Source organism: Mauremys mutica, chromosome 2 (genome assembly GCF_020497125.1).
Source record: "Mauremys mutica isolate MM-2020 ecotype Southern chromosome 2, ASM2049712v1, whole genome shotgun sequence".
Classification (NCBI taxonomy): Eukaryota; Metazoa; Chordata; order Testudines; family Geoemydidae; genus Mauremys; species Mauremys mutica.
The window spans coordinates 235664981-235680047 of record NC_059073.1 but is presented as its reverse complement, the minus strand read 5'-3'; the positions used below and the strand labels follow the sequence as shown (position 1 = coordinate 235680047).

Sequence of the window (15067 nt, the reverse complement as noted above, 5' to 3'; positions counted from 1 at the left end):
AAGTATCCTGCTGAATCAGAGATTAGATAGCTGATTTTTAGAAGTGCTGAGCATTCTGCAACTCTCAAAAACTTTGTCTGAGCAAGACTTTAAGGTTTAGGCATTACAGTATGTTTGGTATATTTTTTTCCCCTGTAAGTAAAGGATAAATCCCCAATCCTGCAATTGGTTCCATCCAAACAGACCTGACCCTCAGCCTGCTCCCAGGCAGAGCCAATTGCAGCATCAGGACCTAAAGTGGCAACTCTTTGTTTAGTTACAACTGAAATTCTACTGTTTTCAAAAATTAGATTCCTTAGGCCATATTTAGGTGTCCAAATAAGTTGTCCAATTCTCAGAAGTTCTGACCACCCAAGCAGTCCCCATCAATGACAGTTTTGGTCTAAATCTGCACTGGCTTCCAATAAATTTCTGGGTGGAATTCAAAGTGCTGTTTTTTCCCAATAAAACCCTAAATGGTTTGAGTGCTGGCTACCTGACAGATCATATCTCTCCCTTTCCATGATATATTACCACAGCTAAGATCAACAGAGGCACTCAAGCTGGAGATGCCTCAATATAAACAAGAGGTGCTGCTCACACTGCATTCTCTAGGAAGTTTCCTTGATTCTGGAACTTGCTGCCTCCTGCTAGAGTCCGTGCTTGTTATAGTTCTGGGCATTTCTCCCCCACTTCCAGAGGAGTGTGATGAGGTAGAGGTATTCATGTGTAGTCTTTGTTATAATTTTTAATTTATGGGCTATGTGCTCAGAGCACTAGATGAGCACCTAGAGTTGTATTTTAAAAGAATGAAGAAAGAGAAATTTTAAAAAAGTGTTCTGAGGCAATAATCTGATTATATTTATCTGATATGTTAAGAGCCTCAGTAGAATGTCAGATGCAACTGAGCTAGTAATGACCAACTTCTACTCATAAAATTAGTCATTGTATATACTTACAGGCCTGAGGTGTGGAGAAATTAGTACATTTGATACAATCATACCTGAACCTTCAAGACCAGCTCAATCAACATTTTTTTATGGTTCACACCTGATGTCACTGAAGTCAGTGGCAAAACTCCCAGTGACCCTAATTAGGCTGGGTCCCATTGTGAAATTATCCAGTACTTTTCACCAATCAGAGTGAGTCAGCAGGAGCACATGCGAGCAGCAGAATAAGGTATGTTACCTGGTTACTTTCTCCTAGGAATAATCTGGCAGGTTAGTTACTCATAGCTAGATCTGTGGTTTAAAGGTAGCACAGGAACAGTATGAATCAGTGCTTGTTGAGATTTCAGCAGCATGTTGAAAACCCTGGAGATCAGAATTGTATTTGGTACTCTGTGTGTTGCTGCAAGATCAGTTCAGAATTCTTTCAGCTTTTGTGAAAAACTTCCTCAAGCCAGAAACTCAGCTGTTCTTGTTGTATCAGGCTTATTTTATGTCACTGAAGCAACAGTAATACAGCTAATCACTGATTCTATTACTGACCTTGCTAAGTCATCTCCAATAAACAGACTTTTTATGCTTTTAATGAATGCTCATGTGTTCTTATCTTTGAGGATTACACTTGACAGTGTTAACCCACAAATAAATAAAAACTTTCCCTAATACAATGCCAATAGTCACAAACATATATACTTCAGTTACTTCTGTTTAAAGAAATCCTCTTAGTGGTTTAATTCTCTTTATAAAGCAGGTGATCATTTTTAGTCCTCAAAAGTCAGGTTGGTTCAGTCCTGTATCATAAACAGCTGTATTTGATTTAAGTGATACACTGACTCCCGAAGTCAGATCTAGTTAATTAAAAAATAGAAACATGAGCATAGCTCACAAATAACAGCAATTGAATTACTTTACTCAGAATTCAAACCCACCATCTGTGTTGCATATGTAATGAAATAGGTATGGTGAGGAGACAGTTACCACAATCAAATGTAGGTTTAGGGGAATGTCTCACTTTTTGCTCCTATTCCTGCAGAAAGGAATTTACATTTTATCTGCCATTTTAAAAGCTTATGCTGCTGCATGCTAGAGTGTCAGGGGAGAGAATTCTACCTAGCCCTCAGAGATGCAAGACTGGAATCTTCTTTTCTCCCTGTTAGATTCAGCATGACAATCAAAGTAGAATCAATTTTAATTGATCAGTGAGGTTTTTAAATAATTGGCATTCTTCCCAATTGCAAATAACACATGCTAGATAGCATTTTCCAACTCTCCTTGCAACTGCACATAATTGTTGCTGTGACTTAGGAACTGTTGCATATACCTGCTTATAGCAACCAGTGTCCCAATAGTCCAGAGGCACATATAAAATTAAAATGTCTGGGGAAAACATGGGATATAGAATGCAAACCAGCAAATATTGACAGCCCAATTCTTAGTTGCTTTGTTACCAGTAATGTAGATGTAGACAGGTAAGCACATGTCCTACAGGGAAACTAGCAAATCAACAATTAGATAAAAATTAAAAAAAATAGCATTTGTAATAGTGCAAAGACATCAAATTGATCATGCTATGCCATTTTTTGGCTTCTGATAAATTGTGAGCTAACCCTGCCTTAGTTTCCCCAACAGTAAAATGATTATAATAGTAGTTCTCTACCTCAGAGAGGTGTTCTGAGAATACATTTATTACAAATGTTGTGAGGTGCTCATGTACTAGGGTAATAGGTGCCACATGAGTATTATAGATGGATTTGCCTCCTTGATGTGCTGCCTGTAGTACCCAGTATGTGGACCCAAAAATAAAAAGATGGTCAGAAAAAAAGGAAGAGTACACTGCATTTCGTTACTGCCTTTGAATAGTACAAAGTAATGCATGAAAATATTTCAAAGGTTCATTGGCCATATGAACTTAACAGGAGTATGGAAAAAAACCCATGTCTAAGAAGTTTAACATCTGTAAGAAGGCTGCAAATTATATTAGTTATGGGAAATGTTACTCAATTAACTTTCTGCATCATATAGTACCTACATTTATGTTTTACACTTACCATACATGCTAATTTGTTATTGTGTAAATATGACAGAAGTGCATTGATTCCCTGTCCAAAGTGCTTAATCAAACTCTATTCTACTGCTAAGCATTAACTACCTAACTGAAAGTTATTGCTTTGAAATGTTAGTAACTATGGATCAGGCTTGAATAAAAAAAATAATAATTTATGCTGTTTTTCTTTTACCTAATATAAGTTTTCACTTCCTGGAACAAAAATGTTTTCATACTTTGCGATTAACTTACATCTTGGCTTTGTCTAATATTATGTAAAGTACACTGATTTATTAGAAAGCTCACTCTACAGTAAACTGATAATTGGATGCTATTGAAAGAATGAGTTTCATTGATCTAATCAATGACCACAGACATTACTGAAGTAAACCTCTTAACAGTGCTGGGGCGTATTTTGGTCATGATCAATGTTAGTGAATCTTCCCTTGTAGTTTTTTTTTGTTTTATTTAGCACTGATTTAAACCTGCAGCAGATTTAATGTGTTAAATTTATCTTGACACAAAGCTTCATTACTTTTCAGTCAATGTAAACTTTTTGTTGTTTATTATAGATTAAAAATATTTCTTGACAGTGTAATCTACTCATACCTGTTGCATCAATATGTGTGTGCAGTAGATAAGTAAAGGGAAATATTAAAGGAACTGGGTTTTAAATAAATGAATCAAATTTACATTGCACTCATATTGAACTTAATCCTGTGCAAAATGCTTGGTGACACTTAGCACATGGAAGATTCTGTCTAAAGCCAAATGACTCTTTATTTTTTTCTTTCTCTCTACTCCTCTGTGGGCTAGAAAAAACATCAGGTGATGTGTTAAAGTGAATACATTATCTACATGTTGTTACTGATTAAGGCCCCCATCTTACAAACACTCGTGTTTAACTTTAAACCTGTGAGTATTCCTCCTGAAGTGGCTTCAATCCACTTGAGCAGAACTACCCAGAGGTTTAAAATTAAGTGTTTGCAAGAACAGAGCCCCAAGACCTCCTGCAACTGGCTCTGTGCGAGTGCACAATGTTAGCATGAAGCACCACCGGATTCCTTTCACAGCACAAGAAGGCAGAGGGTGGCCCTTAAAAACACCAAAGCAGCAGAAAAACCCAATAATTGTTAAAGATGTTTGGAGACAGTGCTTGTAATATGCTCTATCAGAAACTCAAACTTCATGCAATTAATCAGTTTAAAACAATTCAAGTTGACATTAACATTAAAATCCCTTGAGTTTTAAAATGTAAAAGCAGCTTCTAGGCCACCTCTCCTCTGAAGAGCCTGGACTGTAAGAATGTCAATAATTTTGTTTTTATTACTTAAAGAAAAGGCTGTCTGTGTCTTTAAGACTAGATGATTCAGCTGACAATACTTCCAGGGAAGTTTGCAGACAGTTTGCTCACACAGTAGAATCTTTCTGGTTTGCAGGTGAGCTCTGAGTGTTTTATGCTGTTTTAATGTGTTAAATATTACTTAATTATATAAACTATATTTAAAAATATTATTACATAATTATATAAAGTGTATTTTGTGTTCCTAGCCCCCTATGTTTCTGTAGCTGTTTCTTGGAGGAATTTGTTGTAAAGAGGAAACAGACTTAACCAATGTTGAAGTAATGTTTAGTAACAGTAATGGACATAAGCTTCAAATTTTCTAATGAACTCCAGTCTGAGTGGTTTAGTTTCACTTTCGTTTTTAGTCAGTTTCACTTTCAGGATTGCAGTCCTGGCAATTTTTTCAAAATGTTGCAGGGGTTGTATTTGTTTACAAACAATTATCGACAGAGGATTTTTTTATTCATGGAAACATTTCTGTTTGAGGATCTGTAAATGTTTGTTATTACAAATTTTAAGTTTTTGAGAACAAATGTGAGTTGACAGTGTTCTTAATGCGTAACAGTCTGAGAGGAATTATTTGTAAAGTCAGATATGCAAGCATGGTTGAACATACTGAAAGCCAGTTGCATGCAGTAGTTTAACAAGTTGCACATTTGTAAAGTTAATAATGAACTTGGTTTTGGTGGGAGGGGAGGAGGTTGTTCGTGTTTTTTTTTTTTATTTTTAGTAAGCAGTATTAGTTGGAAATATCTTGGGGGGGGGGGGGGGAAATGGAAAATTTCCTCTTTTGAATCTTGTTAATTTGTGAATTGACCCTGAAGACTGTTGCACAGGTGGGATCACTGTTATTGCAAAAAACAAAACAAAAAAAAAAACAAACCAATTCCCCCTCCCCCCCCCAAAAAAAAACCCCCAACCCAAACCACCACACCTCACAAACAGAAAACAAATATTTTTGAAAACCCATAATATTGTTTGATGCTTGCAGTCTCCAGATGCTTGTGCACTATGAACAAATGCAGGCCCTAGAGCCCAGCTGGGAGATACATGAGGGAGGGGTTCAGAAAGGAGACTCCTCCCCAAAAGCCACAGAATCACAGTAGAGGTGATCCACAGAGGTTACTACAGCCCACTGGAGTAGCATACATAGGGCCTTTATGTAGCTTTTCTGCATATATGGGGGAGGGGGAAACAGGTGGATCTGCATATCAGTAAATCATTTTGCCCCTCCTACCTATCCTCTACCCATGCTGCCACCCACGGAGACCTATTTACCTATCCAAGTATGACTATAGTAAAGCCAGAATCTTGAATAATATGTGTAAATATCTTAGGTTGTGTTTTTTTTGGGGGGTGGGGGAGGGTTCGTAAAGGACAGCTGAAAGTTATGAAGAAAAAATGGTCTGCTTCCTATCTTGCTTATGTTTCTAAAGTGTAATTAATGGATAGGTCATTGAACTGTTCTGCTAGGTGTCCATAGAAAGGATATAATCAAAGGAGGTACAAGTACTTATTCAGTGGGGGTGGATTTTGCAACAGATTTGATAGCAGTAGAGTTAATTTCCCTGGTGACCCAAGTGAGAGAGTATAGTTTTATCTTTTTCAGAAAATTCTGGGTTAATTGTGTGGTTCAATAGCTCTTACCAGCTACATTTAGATAGGCATTTTGTGTGTTTATTAAGTTATTTGGTGTAATAATGCCAGTGATTTAATAAAGATAAGAATTCAGATGAAAGTCAACAAACTTCCCATTATGCAGCTGGCCCATTTCAGGCAGTAAGAATAAATTAAAAGATAAAATGGGCTTGCTGGTTTGATGAAGAGACCAAAATTAATCATTGTGCAAGAGAAGTGTTTCAAATTGAAGAAAGCAGCTTTCATTCTCAGTGCAAAATGATAGAAGTACATGCACAATGACCGGCCTGTAATATGATCTAGGGTGACCAGATAGCAAGTGTGGAAAAATCGGGATGGGGGTAGGGGGTAATAGGAGCCTATATAAGAAAAAGACCCAAAAATCAGGACTTTCCCTATAAAATCAGGACATCTGGTCACCCTAATATAATCATTCAGTTGCTGTACTATATAATCTTTCCAGAAAAGGGATTGGCATATGTTTCATAGATGAGAAAAAAAATCATATTGTAAGTGCTTTTTTCATTACATAAATTTTGGAAAAATAACTAGAATGGCTACAGTGCATATAGATAATGATGCAAATTTAAAGTTAATATTTATCTTTTTGTAACAAGATCACTGTGAGATCAGAATGCAGAAACAGGAGAATTTCCCATACCGCTTCTGAATTTCATAGAGAATAAATATCTGTTCATTATCCATATGAATTGTACACATAGTGAACTCCAAAGCCTGACTGATAGACAGGAAGAGATTAGTGTGTGTCTATTAAACACCAAAGACATTAAGTGCTTTTATTTTCTTGTATCTTAAAAGCGTCATCCTGCCCTTGTGTATGCAGTCTGCTGTGGTGTATCAGCAAAAATCAGCTACTGCACTTGTGCATGCATGTGTGGTAATTTGATTTCCCCCTCCCCCCCCAAGGTACTTCATTGGTACAACACTGCATATTTGAGGGCAAGATCAAGTCATTAGATAGTGTTGAGGAATATATCACTCCGCAGCAGCACCTGTGACCTTGTCCTAGACAGGGAAAAAGTATTCGCAAACAAGGAAGAAATTAACTTTACTTCTTTGCAGTGTTGTTGTAGCCCTGTTTGTCCCAGGATATGAGAGAGACAAGATGGGTGAGGTAATATCTTTTATTGGACAAACTTCTGTTGGTGAAAGAGAACAAGTTTTGTGTGGCTCGACAGCTTGTCTCACCAACAGAAGTTGGTCCAATAAAAAATATTACCTCATATACCTTCTCTCTAATTAACCTAATGTAGCAGTTAAACTACTGTGTGAGAGCGATTTAAAAAAAAAAACCACCCCAAAACATGACCCCACTGGCAAAACTCCTATTCACTTTAATCAGGCTGGGATTTCACCCTTGATGTTGCTGGTCCAATGGGATACCCGTTTACAAATGGGGCCATAAAATATCAAATCTCTGGCGAGGTGGAATATTTTCTTTTCCAAGAAAAGCATGAACGCTTGGAAAGAAACCAAGTGTGGACCATCTTGCAGTGGTGAATTATGTATAGATGGTAAGGCCTTTCAGGCAGAAACTGTCCTTTTGTTCTGTGTTTATACAGCACCTAATACAATGAGGTCCTTGTCCATGACTGGGGGTCCTAGATGCTACCTCAATGCAAATAATAATAATAAGCCTGGCTCTGCTGGAAGGAGAAATTAAGGAAAGGAGAATCCAGTGAAAATTTAAGCACAAGGGTCTCTGACAACAAGAGTTGAACATCTACATCCGCTAAGCAAACTGTTATTGGCTCTGTGATCATAGTAATTAAGTATCCACGCCACTACCAAAATATTCCACCAGAGAAAAAATGGCTGACTTTTAGGTGGTTCACAAGAGTAGAATGACGCATTAAGCCATTTTATGGCATGGTTTAATGCACTGTATTTTGAAACATGGACAATGTCAGTTAAAACATTGTGTTCATTTTAATAAAACAGTCCTTGAGAGAGAGGATGTGTTAAACATTCACATAACTAACATGTAGGCAACCCGACACCTTTAGTGACATAGGTCACACTTCACAGAGTCATCCCAAGTTGAGTTTGTCCCAGCCACTTAGCTGTTAGTTCAAAACAGGCTACTTTCTCTCCCCTGCCCCCTCACCCCGTGAGCAATGGGGAGCACTCATTTCTGCTCCTCCCCTATCTCCTTGTCCCCCCTCCACCCCCGCAACACCAGGCCTGGGAAAGAGCAGAGGGAGACGAAGAATCCCTGGAGGAGCAGAGATGAGGTTGCGGGGGGGCAGAACTAACATGGGCAGAATTGATGGAGACGGGGACTACAGAACCGGGGCAGAATTAATTGCTGGGCAGGGAGACAGGCAGATGTGTGGGTGAGAGCTCCTGTAATGGGAGCCAGATTCAGCTTAATACATTTGGGAGTGTTGGCAACACTAATTGTCACATGCACACACACTCTGGGGGTGGGCAAAGGGAGTTTTAAAATCAAAAGACAGGATTTTCTGGGTGCTCTGATTCATGATTTTTGAACCTTTGGGGCTGACAGTACTGCAGAATTGGAAGTGGAAGTACTACAGGAAAAGAGTTTCAAAAGTAGAGAGAAAAATGAGAGCAAAAGGAAGATGGGTCACCAAACAGATGGGATGTAGTTGGCCTGTGGGCCATATAGATTATTGATAAGCAACAGGAGGAAGTATTGATTGAAAATTTTGAGTATGAAAATATAGCATCTGAGGTAACATAGGTTTTTTAAAAATGCATTTGGCATTAAATTCCAAATTCTCACCTCCAGAAAAGTGTAGTCCCAACTTTTTATTTAGTATTATGCTTCCTAATGAGCCACTGGTGCTGCAAGATAAAATGTCAAAGAAAGCACCAGTGGTGATAATATATACCATCATATTGACCTAATTTGTCACAGAAGCAGCAGTCAAGTAAAGGAGATGAGCAACTTGGGTTGTTTGATGTTGAAATACCATTTTAGGGATACTCCTCACTCCAGCATCCAGAGCCACAAAATAGGATCTGGTTGATCAAGAGGTGATGGCTGTCAGGGTGAAGGAGGAGCTGACACCTCAGTAAAATTTCAGAATCGGTTTGTGAGAGCTTTCTTCTCTGTTATCATCAGGGGCAGCTCTAGACATTTCGCCACCCCAAGCATGGTGGCATGCCGCAGGGGGCGCTCTGCTGGTTGCCGGTCCTGCGGCTCTGGCGGACCTCCTGCAGGCGTGCTGGTCCTGCGCCCCCCCCCCCGCGGCATGCCTCCCCAAGCACGCACTTGGCATGCTGGGGCCTGGAGCTGCCCCTGGTTATCATGAAAACATGCAGCACTGTGTTCACTGTTGCATTACAGACAAAATACCTGCAGGAGGGACCTGCGGTGACCAACAGAAAGATCAGTCCCAGGGTCCCAGCTTGGAGAATGGTGGCCTGTCTACATTAGGGCTTAAACTATTTAAAGTTGAGCAACCAAAATTACTAGCCACTCTTTTAAAAAAAAAAAAAAAAAGTGGCTGCAGATTTTCAGATGCCAAGTGATACTTTGCTTTTGCACGTGGCAATGTATAACTCTTATATTTGCCACTTTCAACGCCTACTCTAGTACTGTACTTCCTGTCCTTCATTGTACATGTATGGTAGTTACTGTGTGGTCATTCAACTTGACTATAATGGGAACTGGAATTGTGCTCCCATTTTGTATTGCTAAAGGAGAGCACACCTCTTTCTATGAATACTTTACTTTATGCAGTCTTTGTCTCCCTAGGTGTCTAATGCAACTAACTTGTGGGCAGTCTTTTCTATCTGATCATCTGATAACGTGGCCTTTTGCATTAAAATAGAACAGGATCATATATACTGTATGAATAATAATACACTTTACAAAGCATATCAAAGAGTTTTTCCAGAACCCATATCTGGAAAAAATGAGGGGAAGGGGGAAGCTGCTTTTTATATTATAGTTTAATGCTTTAAAAATAGAGAGAGTGAATAGCAAACCAAAGTTTCAGCTGTGCTTATAATAACTGCTTGCTAGCTGAATTATCACACAGTTTGTTGAGATTGACTCCATACCAAGAACTGTTTATTGAAATATACTACATAAAAATAATCCTCCTCTTTGAAGGGCAGGAGGGAATTCATCTCCAGAAATGTTTGTCAGGGCTGGGCAAGTGTTGAAATTTGTCAGAGAGGAGATCAATAAGTGGGCACTGCTTGAAAAGTAAATCACCTGGGGAGAGCCAGAGAATTGTCATTGTAGTGGAGGCATCTCAGTAGAAAGAGGTATCTGTCCCTGTTCATTAGAAAGGAAAATGAAGAGGACAGGGAGGGAATGAGGAGGGCGGATTGACTAACATAAAGAATAACTGTGTGTGGGGGGGTTTTAACTCTTCCTGTTTGTGCAGTCGGAACCCATGTTTTTAGTTAGTTCTTGTCTTTGGGGACCCCAGAAGGAGGTAACAAATTGTTTCCTGGCTGTAACACATTCACTGAGTATACAAATTTGCCTGTTCGAACGCAGGAGGGAGAATGTTGAGAGGAGCAAGTGAAAATATTTCCTGGGGATAAAATGAGTATCCCACATTTGTACCAAATATACCCCTTTAGAATGCTAGGTGTGACATGGGGTAATGATGGGGGCCGTGCAGTGGGAAAGGTTAATCACCCATGTCTCACATGTTATTCTGGAGGTATATAGGAACAGCAAAGCAGACGATCAAAAAGGGCCTGAGCCGAAGCCCACTGAAGTTAATGGGAGTCTTTCCATTAACGTTGCTGGGTTTTAGACCAGACACTACACTAGAACAATGAAGGCCTATAGTATTCCAAGAATGAACCAGATCCACTCTGGATTTCTCAGGAAAGCCACAAAAATGGAATGGGAACCTGCAGCAGATATGTTAATTACAAAACTTCCTTTCTAATACAGTAGATTAGAGAGAAGTTAAGATAGCTGCTATGTTTTTCAGGGATCTAGGAAAAGCATCATTGATCAGGACAGAAAGTATAATAGAAATCTGATTTATTAAGGATAGGCAGCATATCTATTAAAGAAATTAGATCACACCTTAACTGGTGTTTTTGTATGTAAGCATATGAAACTGCTTGTGCAGTGAAACTGCTAACGGTTGCTGTATAGTATAGTAACATTCCTCTGGTACTGTATGAAGTAAATTTAGTGTTGTTCAGTGGAACACACTCTGTAGAACAGGAAATCTTCAAGACAGAAGGAATTTTAAGACTCCAGGACTGCTTGTTTTTGTTTTGTTGTTTGTATAACCGCATCTAATAAATACGATTGACCTGCAAGTTTACAAAGCTTAGTTTAGGAGGTGATCTGCTTGAGAACAGATCAAGAACTGGCTTGCATGTGAAACAGATATTATTTACAACCAGATTTTTCTGGGCCTTTTCTAAGACCCTGTTCCTGCAAACATTTATGCAAGTGCTTAGCTTGAAACATGTCATCCCATTGTTTTCACTGGAACTGTTCATGCGCTTAAAGTTAAGCACATGAGTGTTTGCATTATTGGGATCTAAATTTGCATCTGCAAGTTTTGTACCTGCAAGTTTGGTATTTATCCAGCTGACTGGTGCATATGAGGTGACCTTCTGGCCCACTGGGAGCATAGTCAGGTTCCATCACCTGCCTTATCGTGGAACTTTTGTCAATGTAGGAAGCTTTGTCATCTGCTATCAAGAATAACTGAGTTCCTTCCCAGTTCTTTATGGAGGCAAAAAGTGAAAGACACTGCTAGCTATGCCAGGGATGTTGAAGGGCCTCAGGAGGAGCCAGGTAGGATGCAGGCAAGGGTAAGGAGGGTATCAAATGATTGGTTATAATGGCTGGCTGATACAAAAGTATATTTTCTTGAGTCCTGGGCCTCAAAGACTTGCAAGTCCTATCAGGCCCAGGCCTTAAATATTTCTTCATGTGTCCAGTGGAGGCAGGGGGGTGGGGTTGTGTCGCAGTAGCCATGTTTTTGTCTCTCACTTGATGAAGCTGGACATTTGGCATTGTTGGGTGGGGGGGAGTGGTTGAGGATGGTTTATTTTCTTTGTTGTTGGTTTTTTGTGTGAGTTCTCATAATATTTCACAAAAAAAATATTTTCTCTGCAAGAAAAATGCAAAGTGAGAGTGGGAAATTTCACCCACTCCTGCTAAGGGCAGGATGAGGTAGATGGTTAGGAAGATGACATAGCTCATCCATATAAGCATCTCAAAGTGCCTTATAAACAGAAATTAATCTGTGGGACAAGCCCTGAGATCGAGGAAGTCCTATCCTATCTATTTCATGCGCAGTCACTGTGCCACAGTTCCCCTGCTCAAGGCTTAATATGGAGTCAGAAGAGCCATATCTAGAAGCCAGGAGTTTGGGTGCCCAATCACTTGTACTAACTAGAAAATAATTCGGCAAGAATAAATTAGAACCAACAATCATCTTACACTACAAAACAAGGAGCCTGAGAGAGGCTGGACATTCGTAAGATAGTGATCAATATTCTGCGGTCTTTTAGCACAATATGAAATCTTTGTTTTTTAAAAACGTAACTCTGGAATGTGCTGAATGAACATAAACCAGCAATGATTCAGGCCTTTTACAAGGGAGCAGTGAAGGCTCATTTGGAACACTGTACAGTACTGTGTCTGACTATTTAAAAACACCAAAGGTATGCCAGGGGAGTGGCTATGCAGAAGGGTTTGAAAGGAACTTGTATAAACTGGGGGCATAGTGTCAATTTGCCCATCCCTCTCTGTTTTTTACCCCCCTTCAGCCTGTTTTGCCCTGCTTTCCCAAATCTTCCCACACTGCTGGACTGATTTTTTTTTCCAGATAAATTTAGCACTGAAATTAGTGGAATAAGTATGTCTGACCATCAAGCCACTAGTCTCACAAGCTAACTTTGAGTGTCTTAATCATGAGCACCTGATGGCACTAAGTAACTGATATTAGAGTTGCCAACCTCCCAGGATTGTCCTGGAGAATACCAGGAATTAAAGATTAATCTTTAAAGATTATGTCATGAGATGAAACCTCCAGGAATACATTCAACCAAAATTGGCACCCTACCTGATACTGCCTGGCATTTTGGGAATACCTTGATTTTTCTAAATTTGCTTTTGCAGCACCCTGCTTTCCATATGCTGTGGAGAATTGGGGGGGAGGGATAGCTTGCGGTTTGAGCATTGGCCTGCTAAACCCAGGGTTGTGAGCTCAATCCTTGAAGGGGCCACTTAGGAATCTGGGGCAAAAATCTGACAGTACTTGCTCCTGCTGTGAAGGCAGGGGACTGGACTCAATGACATTTCACAGTCCCTTCCAGTTCTATGAGATAGGTATATCTCCATATATAAACTGCATGAGCATACATGCTTCCAGAGTGTTGCTCCAAATTTTTCTCTAAAGTATGCCTATGATTATCAGGGCCCTCACTAAGGCCTTGTCTACATTTACAGTGCATTACATATACCCATTTACAGTGCAAGATGTGGTAGGGGGCAATGCTGGTGGCAGTGCAGTGGTAAAGATTGATCATCCATGTGTCTCAGGTTATTCTGGAGGTATTTAGGATCAAAGCAAAGGATCCATAAGGGTGTGAGCCAAAACTCACTGACGTCAATGGGAGGCTTCCGATTAATTTCACTGGGCTTAAGATGAGAGCTAAATTAGTATATTTAATATAAATTAAATATAGTTAAAGTGGTGCAAACCCACATGCACTTTTATTCTGGTGTAAGACTGACTGACTTCAGTTTAACTTAAACATATTTCCAATAAACTTAATTTAAGACACCATATGCCAATTTTACCCTGAAATATGAGTGTCCATATAGGTAGTTCCACTGGTTTAACTATACTGGTTTAAATTCACATCTTAGGTTATACCAGGGCAACTTTGCTATGTGGACAAGGTCTGAGTTTAAAACAGGATACAGGCTATATGACAATTTGAATGTTTGTATGCAAGAATAAGAGTGTGAAAGTAAAGAAAGGTAAGGCACCAAAAGAATCTAGAATTCTTTCATGGAGATGGTAAACTAAGGACAGCTGTCAAAACAGACTCGTGAATGAAAAATTATTGTGGTGTGTAAATGCTAACTCAAAGAAAGGACAAATCTAAATGAGTCTCCTGGGCACCTTCCAGTCACATGACTGTTCTTGAATCCAAGTTTACTCCCTGTATCAGGCTGCAGCTTAAGCGGCATTGGTATCTCCCCATCAAAAAGAACTTCCTCACTGGGTGGTATGTGTGCTGAGCAACATTTGCAACAGCTTTGGCTGTTTATAGCAAAGGTTAACCTGAGAAGATGAAGATTAAAAAAGAAAGTTCATGTTTTTTCCCCCCTTAAGGTCAAACTCTTCAAATTTGTGCATTTAAAACTAGGCCTAAATTGAAGGACTACAAGATAAACTCAATACATGACTCCATCAGTGTTTCTCACAGCCCTGGGAAGGGAGGTCAAGAAAGGCAATCAGGATGTTTGCTAACCATTGAAAGTTTTATTACAATCTAAAACAAAGAAAATCTCTCCTTCCCCCCCACTCCTGGTATACCCATACCTTCAAGTCAGGTATTCTGTCAACCTCTCGAAACACATACACAAATAAATTATATAGTTTCATCCATGTAATCATTGATACTTTCTACTCTTACTTTTGTAGTAAATATATGGGGGTTGTGAAAAGTTTTTATTTCAATAAAGGGGTCGCCAGTTTGAAAAGGTTGAGAAACACTGTAAACAAATATAGGCCTATATACTGTATACATTAAATGACAACGTACAGTATGGAGTGATGGAGAAACAAAAAACCTGGAGATATTCTGAACACCACAGTGTATGCCATTTAAAGGCCTGTCAACAGACAGTGCTGAAGGGGGAAGATGTGTTAGTGTTAAGGGGGTTTGGTGTGACCGAGGTAGGTAGACTTTCCCAGTCTGGATGCTCAGGAATTTTGTCTGGCCTCTCTGCAAGGCTTCTTGTGGCATCCTGCCACTGCTCTCATTCTCTCTCTGCATCTACTCAGAGACAGCCACAATCTGGCCCAAGGTCTCTTTATATTAACTACACACACAAAACTATATTAAAAGAACATATTAAGGTTGCAAAGTCAAGGCCCTCAAACATTT

At 39.4% G+C, this 15067-nt stretch overlaps 1 long non-coding RNA gene across 1 annotated transcript in view; it reads left to right on the top strand.

The window, feature by feature from the left end:
- Positions 1–4304: 4304 nt before the first annotated feature.
- The window catches only part of LOC123365279, a 56139-nt gene continuing 45376 nt past the window's right edge, over positions 4305–15067 (top strand). Inside the window, exon 1 of the long non-coding RNA XR_006577513.1 lies at positions 4305–4409. This is a non-coding gene — a long non-coding RNA (uncharacterized LOC123365279). The remainder of the gene's footprint in view (positions 4410–15067) is intronic.